The sequence below is a fragment of the Sciurus carolinensis genome, chromosome 4, assembly GCF_902686445.1.
Source record: "Sciurus carolinensis chromosome 4, mSciCar1.2, whole genome shotgun sequence".
NCBI classification, from domain to species: domain Eukaryota; kingdom Metazoa; phylum Chordata; class Mammalia; order Rodentia; family Sciuridae; genus Sciurus; species Sciurus carolinensis.
The window spans coordinates 64932914-64955020 of record NC_062216.1 but is presented as its reverse complement, the minus strand read 5'-3'; the positions used below and the strand labels follow the sequence as shown (position 1 = coordinate 64955020).

Sequence of the window (22107 nt, the reverse complement as noted above, 5' to 3'; positions counted from 1 at the left end):
GCAAGAGATAACTAGCATAAACAAAAGGGAGATTCACTGAAAAACATATTGAGAAACTGAGAATTGAGACTATCTGGGAAAACCAGGAGCAGAGGTCATTTGTTGGCGGACAGGACTTCCACCAGACGAACTAGTATTTTAGGACAGCTCCAGGAACCTCACCAACAATAAGCACCTGGATTATCATTGCCTCACTCAGCCAGATGCCAGATGGAGCCAGTCTGCCTTCCTCAGTTTACTTGTATTTCTGCTTACCAAAACCTTAGCCTAAGTGAGGCCTCTTCAGCCCCCCTCTACGTTTTAGCTTCAGCTCTCACTGCCAAGGAAAAATTCTTTTCATGTTTCTTTATTCTAAATCCCAAAGGGAAAATCAGATTAGTACTCTCTCTTCTTTTAAGAGAGATCACTGGTCAGCACACAGATTGTTTGGTCAGGGACCAAACCTGACCTAATGAGCCTGGACCATCCAACTCCTATGTCCCCTGCCTGGGCATGGTGAGTCATTATTTAGAACTCAGCCCACTTTCTCTCTCCCTACTTGGCCATCTCATGCCCCTCACTCCCACCCCTCCAACATACACTGCCTTGGTGTTTTGGGATTTTTTGGTACCATGGATTGAACCCAGGGGCACTTAACCAATGAGCCACATCCCCAGTCCTTTTTTATATCTTATTTTGACACAGGATCTTGCTGACTTGCTGAGGACCTTGCTAAATTCCTGAGGCTAGCTTTGAACTCGAGATCCTCCTGCTTCAGCCTCCCAAACTCTTGGGATTACAGTGTGTGCCACCATGCCTGGACACTGCCTTGTTTTAAGTAGTCCTTTTATCGCATTATCTTGTATTTAATTTCTTCGGCCTTTAGCATTATCTGAACTTACTTACTGTTCTTCCCCACTGGATTATATGCTACTGAAGAGGAACCTTGTCTATTTTGCTCTTCCCTTCCCCCAGAACTCAAAATGGGGGCCTTCAGCAACTTGCAGGAATTCAATAAAATTATGAATAAATAAGTAGCCAGTTAGATGTGGGGACTGTAGGCAAAGGTTTATGTTCATCAGAAGTATGAGTAGACAGGTTCCATAACTTGAATATCTAGTCCAAGGGCGAGTTCTTTAATGGTTTCAAACTATTTTCATATAACCTCATGACAACGTGGTATAAGTACTTTTCTTGGCTCTACTTTATAGACGAAAAAACTGGGACACAGAAAAGTTAAATGAGCTGCTCAAGTTCACTTGGCAGGTAGTTGAACTCAGGAGCTGAACTCCTTCTGCCAAACCTCAAGCCCTTGAGCTTTGTATTTCCTAACTCCTCCTCCTACCCAAATAAGTAGGAAGAAAAAGAAAGACTAGGTTACCAAACTTTAGAATGGCAACATGAAACAATACAGAACAAAAGTGATCATTATTTCACTTCCCTGTGGGTGGTAATTATGGATCTCATTATTCCAGAAGCAGCACAGGTTAATCATCGTTAAAGAACAGTTTAGATAAATCTGAGAATAATGGATTCACTAAGCACTACTGAGGACATCTGTTATCACTTTTTCAGATCTTTCAGGTGGGCTGGGGGTGGGGTACAACCATGATCCACCACCCAAGTTCTCCTTGGAATTTCCCACCAGTGCTAAGACAAACACCAGCCCAGTAAATCTAATACTCATTAAGTTAGGTTAACATTTGTGAAAGCACTTCAGGTCCACATTAGTTCTGAGTGTGTTCATTTCTTCATCTTCAATTATCTCTCATTCTTTACTTATTTACTGAGTATAAACTATTGCTACAGACTAAACTGTTTCCACCACCATCAAATTCATGTGCTGCAGGCCTAATTCTTAACGTGACTGCATTTGTAGGTGAAATTTTTAGGAGTTAATTAAGATTAAATAAAGCCCAAAGGATAGGGTCCCAATCTGGTAGGACTAGTGGCCTCAAAGAGAAAAAAGGGCCATCTCTCTTCACCAAGTAAGGACGCAGCAAGGTTATCCTATGGAAGCGGGAAGAGCCCTCACCAGAAACTGGTCAAGAAATTCACTTTGGACTCCAGCCCTGTGGCACTGGTGGCCCAATGACTTGGGAGAAGGCTGAAGCACGAGGATCAAGGGTTCAAGGTCAACCTCAGTAACTGAGCAAGACCCTGTCTCAAAATAAAAATGGTTAGGGACCTTGACTCAGTGATAGCGTGCCCCTGAGTTCAAAAGTGGGGTGGGGGAAGAAAAACAATGTTGTCTAAGCCACCCAGGGTATGGTATTTTTTATGGCAGCCTGAACCATGTTCCATGTACTATTATTCTACACTATTGTTGTGCTCCTAAATGCTTTAACTTCACACACTTGCAAAGCACCACAGCCTCGAGAAAAAAGCTTGTCTGCAATCCAGAATTACATCATGTCACAGAGCTGCAAGGCTCCCACCGCTGGGGGGATTGCGTGGTCCGCACTACACACATTCTCACTTCGCTCTGGCATCCTCTCCCCTCCCATCTCCATCCTCGGGGTTCTGACATTAGGTGGGATCCAGCCGGCTTTTTTTTTTTTTTTTCTTTTTTTTATTCTGTTAGTATTCACTTCTACTTGTATGACACTTTCGCCCACAATTTGTCAACTACATTTATCCCAGCCCTCTTTATTGGACCCTGCTCCACCCAGAGTCCCAAAAGGGTAGTATAGCAAAGTCCTACAGCATAGGTTCTGGGGTCCGATTGCAAAGTTTGAGATCCCAGCCCTATCCTTGCTTAAAATAATATCTCTAAACCTCAGTTTCCTCTTAGTAAAAGAGGTAACAGCGTACACTTAGTGTAGCGTCCATAAACTATGAAAAGCAGTACCGCTGCGCCAAATTAAACACATTATCCTTAATCACTCCTACAACTGAACCAAATGTGACGCCCTCAATACATGCCTCTTACCCTCGCACTGGTCTCTCGCCCAGCAAACACTGCATCCGCCCCCTCCGCTTCCGGATCATTTCCCGCGCCCCTCCCCGATAGAAGACGCGCTGCTGCGCCACGGCCCGACACTAAGCCCCAAAGCGACCCTTTCTCAACTCCTCTCCTCTCGTTCTCAGTCTGTAACCGTGCAACATTACGCTCACCTTCTCAGCAGGGCTACGTCAACGAGGCAAGGCCGGCGAGGAACCAGAGAAGCCAGTTACTGAATTTGAATCGCCGCTCTGCTGAGTCTTGATCAATGCCTGCCGGGAGAGAAGCGAGTCGTCTTGCCACGCCCCCGCACCACTGCGCCTGCGCACTCCTGAGCGCGCGCGCAAAACTGGAGGGACCTAGGTTTCTGGCATGGCGCTTGCGCGGTGACAAGAGCGTGAGTGATTTCTGCGCCTGGCTGGACAAGTGTTGGTATCTTTGAAGGCTGTTGTCCTGAGTCAGTGCCCGCATCCCTCTGCTTTTCCGACCGGTGCCGGGATGTTTGGTTGTCTCCACCCATTAGCGCCAAATGTACCTGGCGCTAGGAAGTCCCTGACTTGATCAAATTGGCCTATATTTTACAAAACACACCAAGGTCGAGGCTCTGCCCTCTAGAATCCGAAACCTGCATTCTGGTCCCGGCTTTTGTCAGCCCACATCATGTCTGGAGTTTCGTTATTTTGCCCCTAAAATGGAGGAACCCTGCCCTGCCACCTCCAAAGAGCTGTGCAGCATCTTCAGCCTCAAGAGATCAGTCTAAGTGAAAGCGCTCTGTAAATGACAGTGCTTTGGAATTGTTCCTACTCCATGCCTGGCACCGCCCTGCAGGGGCGGAAAAAGCTAGGGCACAACCCTTTTCTCAGAAGGCTCACCTTCAAATTATGACAAGACACTTTCCTTCAGCTCCCTGTTTTTTCCTCCTCCCCCTCCCCGCCTCCTCCTCTCCCCCCCTCCCCGCCTCCTCCTCTCCCCCTCCCCCTCCTCCCCCTCTGCTAGCCTTCTTGGGAATTGGTATGACTTCCTGACCGGGCAGGAATGTCAATGTTAACAGTCTACCCTTTGCTGTTTAAGCATAAAAATATTTTTGAAGTAATTGTCTAATCAATTGACATTTGAGTAAGATACACTAGATTCTACCCTATTGCTTCAAATCTCTCCCCTTCCCGTCTGTTCACATACATCTATGTATGAATCTTCCAGTTTAAGAGCAACTGTTGGACCAGAAGTGATGGTACATGCCTGTAATCTCAGCTACTCTGGAGTCTGAGGCAGGTTCCAGGCCAACCTGGGCAACTTAGCAATACTCTGCCTCAAAATAAAAAAGGGGCTGGAGGTGTAGCTTGGTGGTAGAGTGCTTACCTACAGAATGCCTGTACTTAAAAAAATTTTTTGGAGGAATGAAAGATGATTAGAACATAAAATTCAGTAGGGCTCTGGTTGGAGAAGGCTCTAAACAGATAGCTAAAAACTTTAGGCTTCCTACTATAAGCAATTTTCGTCACTGAAGTGTTTGGAAGAGAGGAGTGAAATGGAAAAAGCAATGTCTTGGAGATATTCAGCCAGAAGCAACATGAAGGATGGTTTGCAGGGAGAAAGACCAGAAGCAGGCAAACAGTTGGGTTGCATAGTAAACCATACAATCTTATGGAAACTTGGACCTCAAGAGTGACATCAAGAACAGGGAAGATCAAGACAGTTAATACTTGGCTGTAGACCAGGACTGTTCCTTCTCTCCTCCCCTCACTCCCTTTTATTAAGAGAGCTATAATTCTAGCATTAGATCCTGGGCTTTGTCTCAAGAGTAAAATCAGAAGTTACCCTCTGGGGACCACCAATGAATTTCTTATTAAAGAGCCTGAGATGATGCCATTCATTAAATTAATTCAAAAACTTTCTTAAACTCCTCTCAAAAATCAAGGTTGGAAAGAAAAATGTACAAATATACTTTGTATAGCTCCACAGTGAGAACTATTTAAATCCATCATGTGGGACTGGGGATATAGCTCAACTGGTAGAGTGCTTGCCTCACAAGCACAAGGCCCTGAGTTCGATCCCCAGTACCAAAAAAAAAAAAAAAAAAATGTTTCAGGAATGACATAAATCCATCATGTATTGATCTTTGCATTTACTGCTAGTAGCTAGTAATCTCTGACCTAAATAATGTGTATTTTTTAGAGTTCATTGGCTAGCATTTTTAACCTTTTTTCTCATTACATTTTTTGTTCTGTTTTGTTTACTTATTACTAAAGTTAAATACATGCTCTAGTAAAATCAGACTGTCTGGATTCAGATTCCCAATATTAACTACCTGGGTGACTTATAAAATAAAGATAATAGAACCTACTTTAAAGGATTCCTGTGAGATTGTCCCATGAAGAAATCCCATGAAGGGCTTAACACATTGCCTGCCACATAGTAAAAGCTCAATAATGTTACCTATAACTAATATTGAGTTTGGTTTTATTTTACTTTTATTATAAGATTTCTTTGATCCCCTTTTAGAGATACTTATAACAAATGAATAAAAACTAATAAATTAAGTTGATCCTTACTATAAATAAATATCAAGTATGGAATTTAGGTCTTCCACAATTGAAATGAAAAATAAGGAGGTCAAGAGTGATAGTGCATTTTGAAGGGGACTATGAATATTCTATTGTTGAATATTTAAGGCTATATGTACAATTCGATAGATACACATTAGTAGGGGCAAGGGGGTCATCAATGTTACATGAATATCTCAAGGGCATCTTATTTCAGGGTCTAGCCTAGCTTTGGCATACATTCATTCAAATATTACTTGAGTATTAGTCCAGAACTGAATTGTCTTAGTAAACTCAGAAAGTAACAGAGGGGTAGGAGGAAGGGAGAGAGGGAGGAAGTGCTAGTGAGTGACACTGACCATATTATATTGTTATATTGTGTGCATGTACTCATATAACAAATCCTACCATTATGTACATCTAAAATGTACTGATAAAAAGTGTGGAGAAAAAAGTATCAGGCTCACAACAAACGTATGGTTGCTAAATTTACATCTAGGCCAATGGGATCACCTAAAGGAGCTATTTCCAGTGAGCATAAACTAATTTCTTCTTTGTGAAGAATTCACAGTTCTTCCAAATGTGAACTGGAAGATTGCTTAGTGAGCATAGAATTTGATCAAGGAAACCACAGGAATTTGAGACATGTTGCCTAGGTGCTGGGAAAATCCCATGAAATGTGCCTGTTTGGTAAGAAAAAGTACCTCCCTAGAGACCAAATTTCTCCTATCCTCAAGACCCCCTCTGCTTCATCCCATGTGCAGTTCAAGATGTGCTCATTAATAATTGTCTGAACCCTAGTTACTTTTATTACTATGTTCATGTATATCCAGATATATTAATTCTACTCATGAAACCACTCTATAGTGAGTATGAGACACATCATTTCCTCACATAATAAGCTGATGTAATTAGCCAAACTGAATTTTCAGGTTGCTGCACTCTCACTATCTCCATGAGGTATTCAGTGCTATTTGACAATGGGGGTCTAGAATGCAAGAAAGAGGTAAAAACTGGCCATATGAATTTAATCACTATTGGGTAAAAAAAAAATCACCTAAAGCTATGGAAAGGTAAGACTTCCAAATTAAATATTTTTTTTTATCATGAAGTAATTTCTTTTTTAAAATTAGCTATGATACAACACCAGGACATAATCACAAAAGCATGGAATCTAATCCATTCCAATTCAGTCCCTAGCACTTACCCTCCCCTCTCCTATGCCTCTACTTGACTGACCCCCTCTTTAATCTAGTCACATTTTTAAAAAATTAGTGTCCTGTAGATACACCAATGCCAGGACCCACAATGCCTTATCCGTGCATGCTCATTCGAAAGTTTGGTCAGATTCAACCTACTATTATGCTTCCCTTTCCCCATCCATTCCTCCTCCTCCTTGATTCCCTTCATCTACTCTACTGATTTTTCCTCTATTTTGATGAAATTTCCTCTCCCCTTTTTCCTTCCTTTCTTGTTCTCTTGATTTTTATCCTCCCTCCCCCTTATTTTGGATTAGCTTCTGCATATCAGAGAAAACATTCAACCTTTGACTTTTTGGAACTGGCTTATTTCACTTAGCATGATGCGCTCCTCTCTATCCATTTACCAGAAAATGGCATAATGCAATTCTTCTTTATGATTGCATAACACTCCATTATGTATATACACCACATTTTCTCTATCTGTTCTTCTGTTGAAGGGCACCTTGTTGTTTCCATAGCTTGGCTATTGTGAATTGTGCTGCTATAAACATTGATGTGCCTGCATCACTGTAACGTACATGCCTGAATGTTTTGGTGGGACTGCAAATTAGTGCAACCACTCTGGAAAGCAGTAAGTAGATTCCTCAGAAAACTAGAATGGAACCACTATATGACCCAGATATCCCCCACTCCTCAGTATATCCAAAAGATTTTAAAATCAGCATACTATAGTAATACAGTCACATCAATGTTTACAGCTGCACAATTCACAACAGTGAAGTTATGAAACAATGTAGCTGCCTTTCAACACATGAATGCATAAAGAAAATGTGGTATATATATACTGAAGGAAATCATTTTTTAAAGGACAGAGATGTTTACATGCAAAAGATCCTTGCCTTATAGAGTATACCAGACTGAACCTACAATGCGTCTTCATGTTAGAGCTAAAACGGTTAAACTAATAGAAAATTTCAAGGAACAGTTGCATAATATTAGATTTTAAAATGATTCTTGGGTATGACACCAAAAGCACAGGCAACAAAAATAAAACTAGATGCATAGGAGTATGACAAAATTTAAAACTCTATGCATTAAAGGACATGATTGACAGAACAGAAAGGCAACCTATGGGGTGAGAGAAAATATTTACAAATCACACATCTGATACAGGGTTAATATCCATGATATATAAAGAACTACAACTCAATGACATAAAAATGACTCAATTAAAAAATGGGAAAGACATGAACATTTTTCCAAAGAAAATATGCAAATGGATCAAGGCACATGAACAGATGCTGAACATCATACTCATTAGGGAAATAAATCAAAGCCACCATGAAACACCATCTCAACCCATAAGGATGGCTACTATTACAAACAAACAAACAAACAAACAAAACAGAATAAGTGTTGGCAAGAATATAGAGAAATCAGAATACTTGTACATTGCTGGTGGGAATGCAAATTTGTATAGCCTTTGTGGAAAACAGTATGAAGTTTCCTCAAAGAGTTAAAAACAGAATCACCTTATGCTCCATCAATTCTACTTCTGGGTATTTAACTAAAAGAAGTGAAAGCAGGATCTTGAAGAGATATTTGTATACTTATGTTTATAGCAGCACTAATAATAATAACCAAAAGATGGAAGAAACCAAAGCATACTTCAGCATATGAATGACTAAACAAAATGTGATACATACATACAGGGTAATATTATTTAGCCTTATAAAGGAAGTTCTGATACATACTACAAACTTTGATGAACCTTGAAGATGAGGACATTATGTGTAGCACAGTGTTCTCCAGAGAAACAGAACCAGCAAGCTGTGGAAAAAGAAAAAGACAGAGAAATTTATTCTAAAGAATTGGCTCTTGTGATTTTGGAGGCTTAGCAAGTCAAAAATCCAATCAGGCTAGAGACCCATGAAAAACTTGTCATTCAAAGCCAAAGGCAGCCTGCTGATAGAATTGCTTCTTGTTCAGGGGAGTTCAGTACTAGGAATCAGGCTCATCCACTTTATGTAGGGAAATCTGCTTTATTTAATGTCTACTGATTTAAATGTTAATCTCATTCAAAAACACCATCCCACAAATATCCAGAATAATGTTTGACCAAATACCTGTGGTGGGGGTCTCTCAGTCAAGTCCCATATGGATGAGAAAAGGGTTAACTGCCAGAGGACAATATTGGCTATCAATCAATCAATCACCCATAAACAACATATCTAATCAATAAAAACATAAGAGCCAATACTCTTTCAAATGAGAAGGGGTGTGATGGGTCTGACCATAGCAGTTCTGGCCTCCAATAACAAGGAGTAGCCCAACTCTCTTTTATTTATTTATAATTACACAGGTAAAGGGGACCAAGACCAGGAGGAGCTTCTGTGATGAGCAGGATGGGTGGCGTTGGGGGAGCAATTTTCTCAGGGGAGCTATCACAGAACCAGACAGGGAACCACTCCCACATAGTGGACATACTTCCTGACCATTTGGGACATTCCTCTGGTAGCCAGTTCCTAGAAGCCAGACCCCTTTGTCCCATGGCTCAACCTACTCTGATTCTGTTAAATAAGGATGGCTCCCCACAACCTGTGGCCCAGCTAAGTTGACATATAATTAGCTATCATTTTATGCTAAGTGACATAAACCAGTCGCAAAAGACAAATATTGCTTGTGTCCACTTATATGAGGTACATAGCATTAAACTCATGGAGACAGAAAGCAGAAGGGTGTTTTTCCAGGGAGGAGGGGGAATAGAGAGTTGTTTAATGGATATAGAGTTTCAGTTTTGCAAGAGGAAAAGTATTTTGGAGGTTGATTGCACAACAATGTGAAAGTAATACAATTGAACTGCCCACTCAGAAATGATGAAGATAGGGGCTGGGGAGATAGCTCAGTTGGTAGAGTGCTTGCCTTGTAAGCACAAGGTCCTGGGTTTGATCCTCAACACCAAAAAAAAAAAAAAGAAAAGAAATGATGAAGATGGTCAATTTTATGTATATTTATGTAATTTTATGTATATTTTGTCATCATTGAGATAGAGAGAGAGAGAGAGAGAAAGAGAGACAGAGAGAGAGAGAGCCAGCCCTGTAAGAAATGCTCACATCTGAAGATGGGTAAAGGAAGATGAATGAATGATCGATCAGAGAAGTAGAATATAATCAAAGTCATCATGAAGCCCAAGGAGAAATTTACGAACAATCTCAAACATAACAAAGTCAAGCAGAAGAATAACTAGAAAAAGTGATGTGGGTGTTATCATTCAAAGGGCAACTGCCAGCTAGGATGGTAGCACATGCCTGTAATCCCAGCTACTTGGTAGCCTGAGGCAAGAGGATTGTAAGGTCCAGACCAGCCTGGGCAACTTAGAACTTGTCTCAAAATAAAGTAAAAATGAGCTGGATGTAGCTCAGTAGAGCATGTACTTAGCATGTGCAAAGCCTTGGGTTCAATCCCCAGTACCTAAGAAAGAGATGAAAAAGACAGAAGGAGAGAGATGGGAAAGAAAAGGACAACTATACTAAGGGAGTGTCAATATGGTAGTTAGAACAAAATCACTCTGCTAGTGTTAAGAAGTGACCAATCCGTGAGGCATATGAGAAGTCTGGAAAGGAGGAGAGAAATGAGAGGTAGAAGAAAAGGAGATTGCAAAGGAAGTCTCTGAAGATCTAGATACAAAAATTATGTGAGCCAGCAACCTTTCTCTCTGCCTTTGATTCTTTTCTCCTGCCAGGTAGCCTGACTTAGTCAAGATTCCAAAACATAAAAGATTAGAGCCCCATGAAATTTGGTAGCAAGCTTCTGCAGCTGTTCTAAGAATGTGTAGCCAAGGTCCTGGCAAGAACTAGAGGTCATGATGGGATTGAAGATATTATTGAGATGTCCAAACTGGAGGCAGATTGAAGGGGAAGTCAAAAGCCAAAGGTAGAGGGCAGAGCTGGACTTTAAACCCCAACATATAAAGCATAGAAAGTCTTAGTTCTTGGGAGCAGAAGCTAAGTCAGGGTAGCATTTCTCCTTTAAAGCTCCAACTCTCTCATCAACTACACCTATCTCATCCTTGCCTCTCTACTAGTTCAGAGGACAATGCTATACACCTGCTGTCTTAGTCCATTTGGGCTGCTATAATAAAATACCATAAATTAGTCAGCTTACAAGCAACAGAATTTTAATTTTCACAAGTCTGGAGCCTGGGAAGTCCAAGACTAAGGCAGATTCGAGATCAAGGCTGATTTAGTGTCAGGTGAGGGAGGATCTTTTCCTGATTTTAAATAGCACCTTCTTGCTTTGTCTTCAAATGGTGGAAAGGCATGGACTCTGTCTGGGACCTCTTTTGTAAGGGCACTGATTCCATTTATGAGGACTCTGCCATCATGTCCTTATCACCTCCTGAAGGCCCCTCCCTTAATACTCTCATGGTGGAGGGTAGGTGGAGGACAAACCTAAGATGGCTATAGTTAGGCTCCCTCACTGAAGCTGTTGTTGGGTATGTCTTTAGGACATAGCCAAGGGCAAAAAACTCTGATTCAGCATATGTCCTCAAGGTCATAAACATTTGTTTGTGAGTATGCATTCACTTATTTTAGCAATGTGCTTTCTTCTTTGTTTGACCTGCATATAAAAGTCCTTTGAAAATGACTGGTGGAAGGGAGCTGCTGCTGTCTCCAAATGAAGCACGTCTGCTATCCCAGCTGCACCTTATATCTTCTTTCAACTACCAGAGCCCCCTCCTTCCTAGGCCAGAGCCTTAGTCCAATAGTAGGATTTCAACATATGAATTTGGGAGGGTCATAAATATTCAGTCCATTCTACTTGGTGTATTAATTAGGGTTCACTGGAGAAACAGAACCAATAGGGTGTGTGTGTGCTTGGTCTGGACCTTCAGCCCAATGGCCTAAAGACCCAGACAAGTGATTTGTAGTTTACACCTGAAGGCCCAGGTCATCTGTTGGTAGATATTTTTGGTACTGAGAATTTAATCTAGGAGCTACATCCCCAATAATTTTTCTTTTATTTTGAGACAGGGTCTCACTAAATTGCTTAGGGTCTTGCCAAGTTGCCAAGTCTGGCTTTGGACTTATGATCCTGCTGTCTTAGCCTCCAAAGCTACTGGGATAACATGTGTGGGCCACCATAACCAGCTGGTAGGGTTCTTTCTCATTCCTGAGGCTTTCAATGAATTGGAAGAGGCCCACCTACATCTGCTTAAATCTCACAAATTTAATTGTTAATCTCATCAAAAATGCCTTCCCAGAAATATCTAGAGAAACATCTGACTAAACATCATGGCACTGTGGACCTGTCAAGGTGTTACATAATATTACCTCACACCAGGGTAATAACTACAACCCCTTCTTCATCACTTATGTATTAACTGCACAGCATTATTTCATTTAATTATGTAAAAGCCCATAAGTAATTTTAAATATTCTCATTTATAAGTACAAGGAAACCAAGTATCAAGAAGGCTTATTCAAAAGAGCAATAAAATCGAGAAGCAATGAAAATCATTGTGATCATTGCCGGCTCCAAAGAAGTAAAATTAGTCAATTCTGACTAAAGGAGAAACTAGTTTTTTGGTTTTCCTACATTTCTCAATGTTCTCAAACCCAAGATCCAATAGCTTGAAGGTTTCATTAGTTTTGAAAAAAACACTCTTGCCCACCTCATTTCAAACAAACTGCTAAACACTTTATATTCATTACCTCCTTTAATCCTTACAGCAATGTTGAAATACTAAATCCACCAGGATTGGGTTTATCTGTGATGGAAAACTCAAACTCCCCTCACCCTATATGAATGAAGTCTGGAGTTAAGTAGCAAGGCTGGCAAACACCTCACTCTCAGAAGTGAAGTAGGTTCCTTCTATATTATAGTTCTGCTAGTTTTACTTTATCACATCTGCCTGATTATCTGTCTGCATTCTAGTCACAACATCATAAAGCCTAGGCAAAGATGGATGCACCCTTGCTCTTTAAGAATACCTCATGGGAGTCAAATATGCCACTTCATCTTACACCAGCTTGGTCAGAACTTCCTATATGGCCACACCTACCTGTAAGGAAGAATAAGAAACACATGCTTTATTCTAGGCAGCCAACTGCATGGTTACAAAAAGGAAGAATGGATACTGGGGTATTGAAAGTAAACTCTGGTGTGTCTGCTGACTGTTGGAGCTAACATAGTTTTGAAAGGTGAGATCAAAATTTTTCTTTGCTTTACACTGGAAATATCAGCTCCTCTTTCTCCAAACCCCTGATTCCCATTTGCTACCCCTTTCTTGGGACCTTCGTACCAATTAAAGAGTATAGGTTCAAGGAAAGAGTCCTAAGTTGGAAATTCTTGTGCTGATTCCTACATGATTCACTTCTATGACTTTGGAGAAATGTTTCAGCCTCTGAAATTAGAAGGGTTATAAATTAGGGCTAGTAAATTCTTCTCTTCAGTGCTCCTAACAGTAGGCAGAAGAGAAAAACTGGTAGCCTCAGGGTTCTGGATGAGATGCCTCAACTCCAAATATTTTACAAATTTTTGGAAACTCCTTCATACACAGCTCTTATTCTTCTCTATAATATGTCCACCATCATTTTAATGCTTTAATTTTAAAAGTATCATTTAGAAATACATGCTAAAATACTTAGAGATGAAATAATATGAGATCTATGATTTGATACAAAACAATCCTGACAGGGAGAAGAAAAATGTGAATGTGGTGGTGAATTGGGAGTAAACTCTGTAAGACCCTTTCTGATTTAAATTGAAACCAGTGCTAGACACACCATGCAACTTGCATTTCTCTGCCGTTTCCATAAGTCATTGTAAAAGTATCATGCTCATCTTGGTGAGCACTGACCCTACGAAGGATTGGAACCTAGTACTGAAATGAAATTGTGTTCCCTCAGACCCCACTGAGATTTATGCTTGAAAGGTCCTCAGGAAATTCCCTATGAATGGCAGTTCCCATGGCCTACAGAAGGCAATTTACAAATTGCAGATTTACAGCAAAACTGTTGACTGAACCGCATGTGCCCATGCGAAGAATGGAAACCTGACAGCACATAAAGGGTCAATTCCCATACCCAAACTGAGAATCCAGTTTGATCTAACTCATGAGACCTGCCAGTCTTTACTGCTTCACTTCTGCACTTTCACTCCTCCACTGGAACCTCCCTACAACTACTTGCCACTTTTAAAGAAAAGAAATCGACAAATTGCACATCGGCTTTAAATCTGAGACTGGGTCTAAAAAGCACAATGAAGAAATGGGATCTTGAAGCTCATCAAGGGATGACTCCCAATGCCAGAATTGAGAATTCAGTTTGGTCCTTTATGTGCAAACCCTGGGGTCATACCCTTTGACTCTTGCTCAATCTGTTATCAAAATGCAGACATCTGAACTTGGTGAGCACTGAACTTAATAAGCCTCTAGGTAGAAAGTGAACCTGGTGTTGCAGCAGGAGTTAATTCTGTAAGAACCCTTTGTGAATTGAGTTTAAATCTGCCACTGGAACCTCCCTGCCACTTGCATTTCTCTGATGCTCCAGTTAGTCGTTTCCAGCAAGCATATATTTGGCCGTGTTGTGCACTGGCCCTAAGGTGTCCATTGGAAGAATGTGAACCTGTGCTTAAAAGAAAAGACAATTCCCTAAAGCCCCATTGAGAATTTCATATGAAACTTCCTCTGGAACTTCCTTATAATTTTCACTTTCCTACAAAATTGGTTTACAAAGTGCACATAGACTTCAAATATAAGAAGCGGGCCTAAAAAGCCCTTGTGAATTATATTTGAATCTGCTACCAAAACCTCCCTGACACTTTCATTTCTACCCTGCTCCAACACACTATCTCCAAGCAGTTTTCAATATTCATGTATTTGGCAGTATCAATTACAGGCCCAAGGTGCTCTTAGGATGAATGTGAACCTGCTGCTGCAATCAAATTCAATTCCTTAAGGTTCTATTGAGAATTATTTATGAAATTATCTCTGGAAGCACTTTACAAATGCCATTTCCAACTCCTACGAGAAGCAGTTTCCAAAATGCAGATAGTCTTCAAATCTGAGACCTGGGTTAAAGGATCTAAGGGAGGTATGTGGACTTACAGTTCATCAAAGGATGACTTACAATGACAGAATTGAGAATATAGTTTGATCCTTTCTACTAGTGCTATATCACCTCTGCTTTTCCAGCAACTTTCCTAAAGCAGACACTTGTTCCTGTTGTGCACTACACCTACTAAGACCCTAGGAAGTACGTGTACCTGCATTTGAAGCAGGAGTCAATTCAGTAAAATCCCTTTGTGAACTAAGTTTGAATCTGCCTCTGGAAACTACCTGGGATTAACATTTTACGCCTACTCCTATAAGCCATTATTTTTTGTTTTTAAAATTTTTACTTGTTCTTATTAGTTATACATGACAGTATTGTCTATTTTGATATTTTAATACAAACTAGGAAGATATTTAGGATCCCAGACTTGTGGATGCACATGATGTTGAGTGAGATTTACTGAGGTGTATTCATATGTGCACATGGGAAATTTATGTCAGACTCATTTCACTGTCTTTCCTATTCCTATTTCTCCCTTCCCTTCCTTCCTCTTTGTCTAATCCACTGATCTCCTATTCTCTATGCTCCCCAACCAGGTTGTTTGTTATCATCCATATATCAGAGAGAATATTTTATCTTTGGTTTTTTGGGGGATTGGCTTATTTTGCTTAGCATGATATCCTCCAGGTCCATCCATTTTCTGGCAAATGTCATAAAGTCATTCTTCTTTAGGACTGAGTACTATTTCATAGTGTATATAAACCACATCTTCTTTATCCATTCAACTGTTGATGGGCACCTAGGTTGGTTTGTAAGTCATTTTAAATATGCATATATTTGGCTGTATTTAGTATAAGCTCTATGGTACCCTTAGGGCAAATGTGAAGCTTGTACTGCAGTGAAATTCAATTCCTTAAAGTCCCATTGAGAATTATATATGAAATGACCTCTGTACCTGCCATACAACTACCATTTCCTAACTGCTCTAGTAGAGGCCTGCCATTTACATTCCATTACTTCTCACATAGCTTTTTAAAAATTAATTTTCAATTTTTATTTGTTCCTCTTAGATATACATGACAGTAGGGAATTTGAGACCTATTAATCTTCCTAACCTTCTATGTAGGCAGGCTTGATCTGTGTTTGCTAATATGATTATCTAGCCCTAAGTGACAGAAATAAAAGGATCTCTATTAAACACAGAGGTTATACCAATAAAAAGGTATTTTTACAAAAATCAGGTGGCATTAAATATCTTAACTACATCTTATGGGGGCATCTGTGACATTATAAAAACTAAATGTTGTGTTTACATTCCTAACAACTCTGGCAATATAGCTAATATACTTAAAGATTTACATTCCCAATAGAGGCAATGTCCTCATCAGCATTGTCATGGAAACAATTTCTTAGATCTTGGGTACCTGGCATTTCCTGGTGAAAAAAAATGCTGGTCTCTATCATCATCATCATCATCATATTCACTGACATGTTTGGATGCTGCAACATTTATTGTTGTATTAACCTCATTCCAGTACTCATGTTTTCCTTTTATTTTATTGAGCACCCTCCTCCCAGGTGACTTTACAACCTGTTTTTTTTTTTCCAATCTAGACTTGTACTTCAAACCACTCAACACACCAAAAACATTTCTAAAACAGAAAACCAACGTGCTTATCCCATGTCACCCCATTTCAGCCTGAAGCAGCCAGAGCAGTCATTGCCCATTTCATCTTACAGCAGTAAAAGCTCCCTTAATCAGAGGGGGAATGAGATAGGAGCAAACGACAGAGAGTAAATGATCAGGTGTGAAGGATGAGGGTTGATTATAAAAGAAAAAGAAATGGGCTGCTCCAACTGCACTTCCCCACTCAACCAGTTGCTAACACCTCTGAGGTCTGCACTTTCCAACACAAGGGATTACCCCTTGGGCTGCTCCTTCCTGACATTAGCCTGTACACAGGGAAGAAAGAGAAGGTGGGGAGCAAGAGGAAATCTGGGATCTATGAAAAAGTAAGACATACCACCTACACATGCACCCAGCTGTGGGCTCCTACTTTCCTCTGGATAAATCTGCCCCTCTGTTCTCATTCTTTAAAAAAAAAAAATACAACTTGTTTTCTGTGGTTGTGTTATGGTTTGGATGTGAGGTATCCCCCAAAAGAATGTGTGAGACAAGAAAAGAACATTTAAGGGGCTGGGGATATAGCTCAGTTGGTAGAGTGCTTGCCTCACAAGCACAAGGCCCTAGGTTCAAATCCCCAGCACCCCAAAAAAAAAAAAAAAAAAAAAACCAGAAATGATTGGATGATAAGGGCCTTAACACAGAGAATCCCCTGACTGAGTAGTAACTGAAGGTAGGTAGGGTCTAATGGAGGAGGTAGGACATTGGGGGTGTGCCTTTGAGGTATATATTTGGTATCTGGCAAATGGAGTATCTCTCTGCTTTCTGATCATCATGTGAGCTGCTTTTTTTTTTTTTTTTTTTTTTGCCATACTCTTCTGCTGTGATGATCTGCCTCACCTGGAACCCTGGGAAATGGAAGCAGCTGCCAATGGACTGAGACCTCTGAACCCGTGAGTCCCTAAATAAACATTTCCACCTCGAAAATTGTTCTTGTTGGGGTTTTAAATCACAGCAGAGAAAAGGGTGACTACAACAGCTTGCCTCAGCATTTCTTGGGTGTTAATCTTCAAACAGGGGGAACAAGGAACCTGTCCTAATTTCCAAGATGGGTATCAGAGCTTTTATCCTTTCTCTGAAGCTCTTACTGTATTTACATTGTAAACACTTCTCACCAGTCCTACAAGAAGATCCTACATTGCTTTCTATCCCCATCTTTCCTAAGTTAATTGTTTGTTTAGGCTGTTAACAGGATTATCTAAAAACTAAGTGAGAAATCTTGACTTTTGGTCAAAAATATTTGGTGATTAAAATTTCCTTCTATAATACTTCTTTAGGCCACCAGGCAAACCTTCAAGCTCTTTCAACAATCCCTCCCAAATATCTTCCAACCTCAACATCTTCTCCACAATTCTTGTGTATTGTATTTCTGTACCAATGGGTTGTAGGGATGCACCAGATACTATCACATTTGTCTCTGTTCTTGCATTTTCCGCCTCTGGAAAGTCCTTAGTCCTTCACAGGTTTGGAAACCCTAGCACAGTACAAACTCAGCTCCCTTCATGACAACATGGGTGTGTTCCCAGATAAAGGTAATTATCCTTTTCTCTGTCCTTCAAATGGAGAAAATTCATATATGAAATAGAAAAAGGTTTACCCTCCAATCCAAATCCATTCATGGATCATGTTGATGTTAGAGGTAATCTAGGATTCAATAAAGCAAACAAATTAAGGTAAAGAAAAGAAATATTTATTGGCTCGAGGGTGTTTTTTTCTTTTTTTTTAATGTAGATAATATTTTATTTCTGCAACAACATGTTTACAGTTGAATATAAATTAAAGGCCTGCTGGCACAACAAAGCCAGGTCCTTTGGGTGGTTCATTCAAAGAGGTAAGACCTCCAGCTGGCTCACAACAGAAATGTCCACTCCTTGGCCCAGGTTTTGGAACAATTCCCCGCTTTGAGCTCATCAATAATTTCTACAATATCCTTTGGGTGTCAGATACTCATAGTAGTTGTCATTTATTTAAACCATTGGTGCATTCACACAGGCCCCTAAACACTCCACCTCTCTAAGGGTGAAAAGTTTGTCATGTGTAGTTTCACAAACCTTTATTCCAAGTTTATTCTGAATGACCTCCAGTATGCTGTCAGAGTTTCAAAGCATGCAAGGTGTGGTAGTGCAAACCTGAATGTGATACTTTCCAGCTGGCTTTCGATTATATATTGTATAAAAAGTTCCTACTTCATATACTCTCTTTGGAGGTACTTGTACAGCTTCTGCAACCTTGTTCATAGCAGAGAAGGGCAACCACCCATCCTGCCTTTGGGTCAAATCCAGGACTGGAAGCACAGCTGCTGCTTTATGCCCTTCTGGATAGTTTATTATAATCATCTCTATCCTCTTATAGTTTTCTGGTGTGAAATCAAATGGGATATCTGGGTTATTCTCAGGAGTATCCCTGTGCACAAACAAGGCTCCTCCAGCACCATTCTGCACAGCTGTCTTATGCAAATTCCTTATATGTCTTCCCCACAGGGCGGTGAGGGCTGCCACCCAGGCCCAGAACACCAAGGAGAAGAACTTGGCAGACTAAATTGTTTGCCTTTCTCTGGTTTTTCTTGGTTTTTAACAGAGATTTTTCAAAAGTAAAAATCAAAATAAAACATTTAACAGAACTATAAAATAAGGGTATAATGAAAAAATGTTTTTATACAACTGTACATATATTTATGTTTTAAGCTAAGGAAATCAAAAGGTCAAAAACTTTCAAAGTAAACATGTTATAGTAAACTGGGGTTGCCTTACTATTAAAAGGAGATTTTTTAAAGTAAAAAAAAAATTAGCTCATGTAATTGAAACTCATTACTAGAACTGCTTGAACACAGTTTTGTCCCAGAACTGCTTGTGACAAATGTCCTCAAGGATCTCTCTCTCATTTGATGTCTTGGCTCTGACTTCCTCCATGTTGATTCAGTCTCAAGGCAATCCTCCACACAAGCATGGTGGAAAAGTGGTTCTCAGGAACCCCAGATTTTCACAGTATGTTAAGTTCTTGATCTCAGAAGGAGAGATCATTGTCTTTTGCAGCAGTCACTCACCACAGGACGTGGATAGTCTCCATATGGAGCATGTGTCCACCTTGAGCCCTTTGTTACCTTGGGAAACTTTGAGTTATTTAATTGGCCGGTCTAGATGGTAAGCTCATTCCTAAGGCAAAGGAGGTAGGGCCAGGTAATGAGAAGGAAAAAAAAAAAAAATCATTTAGAGTCAGAAAGACACTTCCAGGGGAAAGTACATTTGGTTCATTGTTGTCTATATTGAGTGCTTTCATCTTGCCCTCAGTCAGAGTTAGCCGCTCATGTATATCTTATGCTTAATTCCAAGCTTGTTGAGGGCAAGTATCATCAAATGTTCAACAAGTCTTAGCCTAATGCAACAACAGTTTACTGAGTGAAGAACCTTCATGGAGATGATGAGTGAAACAGAAACCAAGGTCAGCATGTTATTAAATTAATGTTCTTTCAGACTTTTCAAAACTCCACTAATGAAACTTGACATTTCTCAGTAATTTAGGGAAATCGAACTTCCCTTAAATAAAGGGACAGGGTTACTGCTTAAAATGCAATCAGGAAAGGAAGGGACAGGGTTAGTATTTAAGATGCAACCAGTTAATTTGAAATATCTGACCCCAAATGAAGCTATGATCTGACTAACAATAACAAGTTAAAATTTTTCGTCATAAAAATTATTGTATTTAGAAAGAAATTTTTGACATAATGTTTTGGCATTGCTAAGTGCAAACAGGACTTAAAGCTTGTGTTTTAAAATTTATCACAATTTGGCAGTGAATTTACTTTTACAGTCTTAAGAAGTATACACCCTGCCAAGAGTTTTAAATTTTCAAAAGGGATTACTAAAGTGTATTTTCTTTTTAAATTTTCTTTCCTTAGTAACTTTAAATAATCTGTGAAAATATCCCTGCTTTGCATTTTTTGCTCTCAATAGATTGAATGATTTATTTCAACTAGTTGTTTTATGGTCACAGTACTATAATCCAGTTGGCTCGTGTGATCACCACATGGATGGTACCTAATTAGTCATGTTTCCTGCAACAAACTTTTAATAAAGCAGTTTGTAAGGTTCTTTTCACTGAGTCCATGTTGTAGATTTTGTTTACTATACGTGTTAATTATCATGGATTTGAATCAGATTTAAAATCATATGAAATCACCTCTTCTATTTCTTATCACTGGCTGTCTTGGAAAAGTAACTAAGCCTCCACAAAGCTCATTTTAAAAACCTAAAATGGGGCTCATAATATCTGGTTCAGAGAATTGTGAAACCTATACAAAATGATGAGATCTTCTATACAGAGCATAAGACACACTGTAGAGGCTTGACATAAGATAAAGACTATTGACAAAATAGTTATTTTTATGCTAAAATTGGTATGCATTGCTCTTGAAAGAACGAAAAACTGGATATTACTGTTGGAAGAATATTCAATCAGTCATACTTAAGTATTCCTGATTAGAATGAAAAGTGTTGGAGGGTAGCAGGGCACTTGCTCTGCAAGACAGAGCAGCAGTGCAGGGTCCTTATTTCCTGAGTGCTGCAATGCTGTGCTTTCACATGTGATGGTCTGAATTCTCTGCCGCTTGTCCCTGAATACTGAGCCTCCCTAAGGACAACTGGTATATTTCCTGACAAATATGCCAACTGGGGTCACTAGGCAAGACAGTGTGACTTCACATCTCCTGGCAGCCAGCCAGAAGTTGTTTTGATCACATCGGTGGTGAGGAAGTCGGTTAGCATAAGCACACTCAGGTGTCTTATCATTGGCCTTATTCAATTAAGTCCATGCACACAATGCATGCACATGTGTTCCCAAGTGCTCCTGATCGTGCCTGCTGTTTTTTGACCTTTACTGTGATTGGACGGCTAGCTCCTCGCCTAATAATTGGCGTCAGCCCTACCCTTCACCTCCTGGAGGGGATATAAACCAGCTCTCCCCAAGCACCGTGCCTGGGTTCCCTGAATCTACAATAAACCATTCTGAATTCAAGAGCTTTGCCACTCGTTTGTCTCCTGCGCCAAGTTGACTCTGCTGGACGGCGTCAATGTTAGAAATATCTTACTCCAATTGAGATTAAATTTAATCTTTTTGAGAAAAGTAAAGCTGCTCTACTTCTTTATATGTAAGGCATCTTACATATAAAGAATGTGAAGAAAAGCAAGGCATAGTGTACAGGGACATCTAAATGGGCACCCAAGGGTTCTCATGAGGCCACACAACATGGCACTGTGTCATGATCAAAGTCATGGTGCTATCAGACTCCTGATGACTTATATAACTTCATTGCTGCCCTGTTTCTGGACTGGCCATATTTCTTCCTGTATGCTCAATGCTGCTTTGTAAATACACATAACCTGCATTCATTCTTACATCAGTCTAATCCACTGTTATTTGTTCTTTGTATTATTTGTAGAAACTTTTTACCCTGAAGTAATTTTAAACTTATAGAAATGTCCTAAGACTGGTTAAGAGAATTCTTATATGGCTTGTCCTAATTGGTCTAATCAATCTTGTCAAACCAATCTTGTTGAACAATTTTAAAGATTTCAACACATTAATGAGGGAGATGGGTCTATATAATAATAGTTGAAAGATTCATCTATATATGTGAAATATGGAAGTGAATTTGCAAATGAATGCACAACTTTTCTTCATGGGGGGAGGGAAGACCACTGAA

At 39.9% G+C, this 22107-nt stretch overlaps 1 protein-coding gene and 1 pseudogene across 3 annotated transcripts in view; both read right to left on the bottom strand.

The window, feature by feature from the left end:
• Window positions 1-22107, bottom strand: part of Ddx11 (DEAD/H-box helicase 11) — a 94335-nt gene that overhangs the window by 28669 nt on the left and 43559 nt on the right. For all 3 annotated transcript variants that reach the window (XR_007108159.1, XM_047548103.1, XM_047548102.1), the window contains exons 6-7: window positions 8423-8498; window positions 3097-3195 (exon numbers count right to left, since the gene is read on the bottom strand). The gene's annotated coding sequence lies outside the window, so the exon portion shown is untranslated. The remainder of the gene's footprint in view (window positions 1-3096; window positions 3196-8422; window positions 8499-22107) is intronic.
• Window positions 18158-19051, bottom strand: LOC124982003 (NADH dehydrogenase [ubiquinone] flavoprotein 2, mitochondrial-like; annotated as a pseudogene).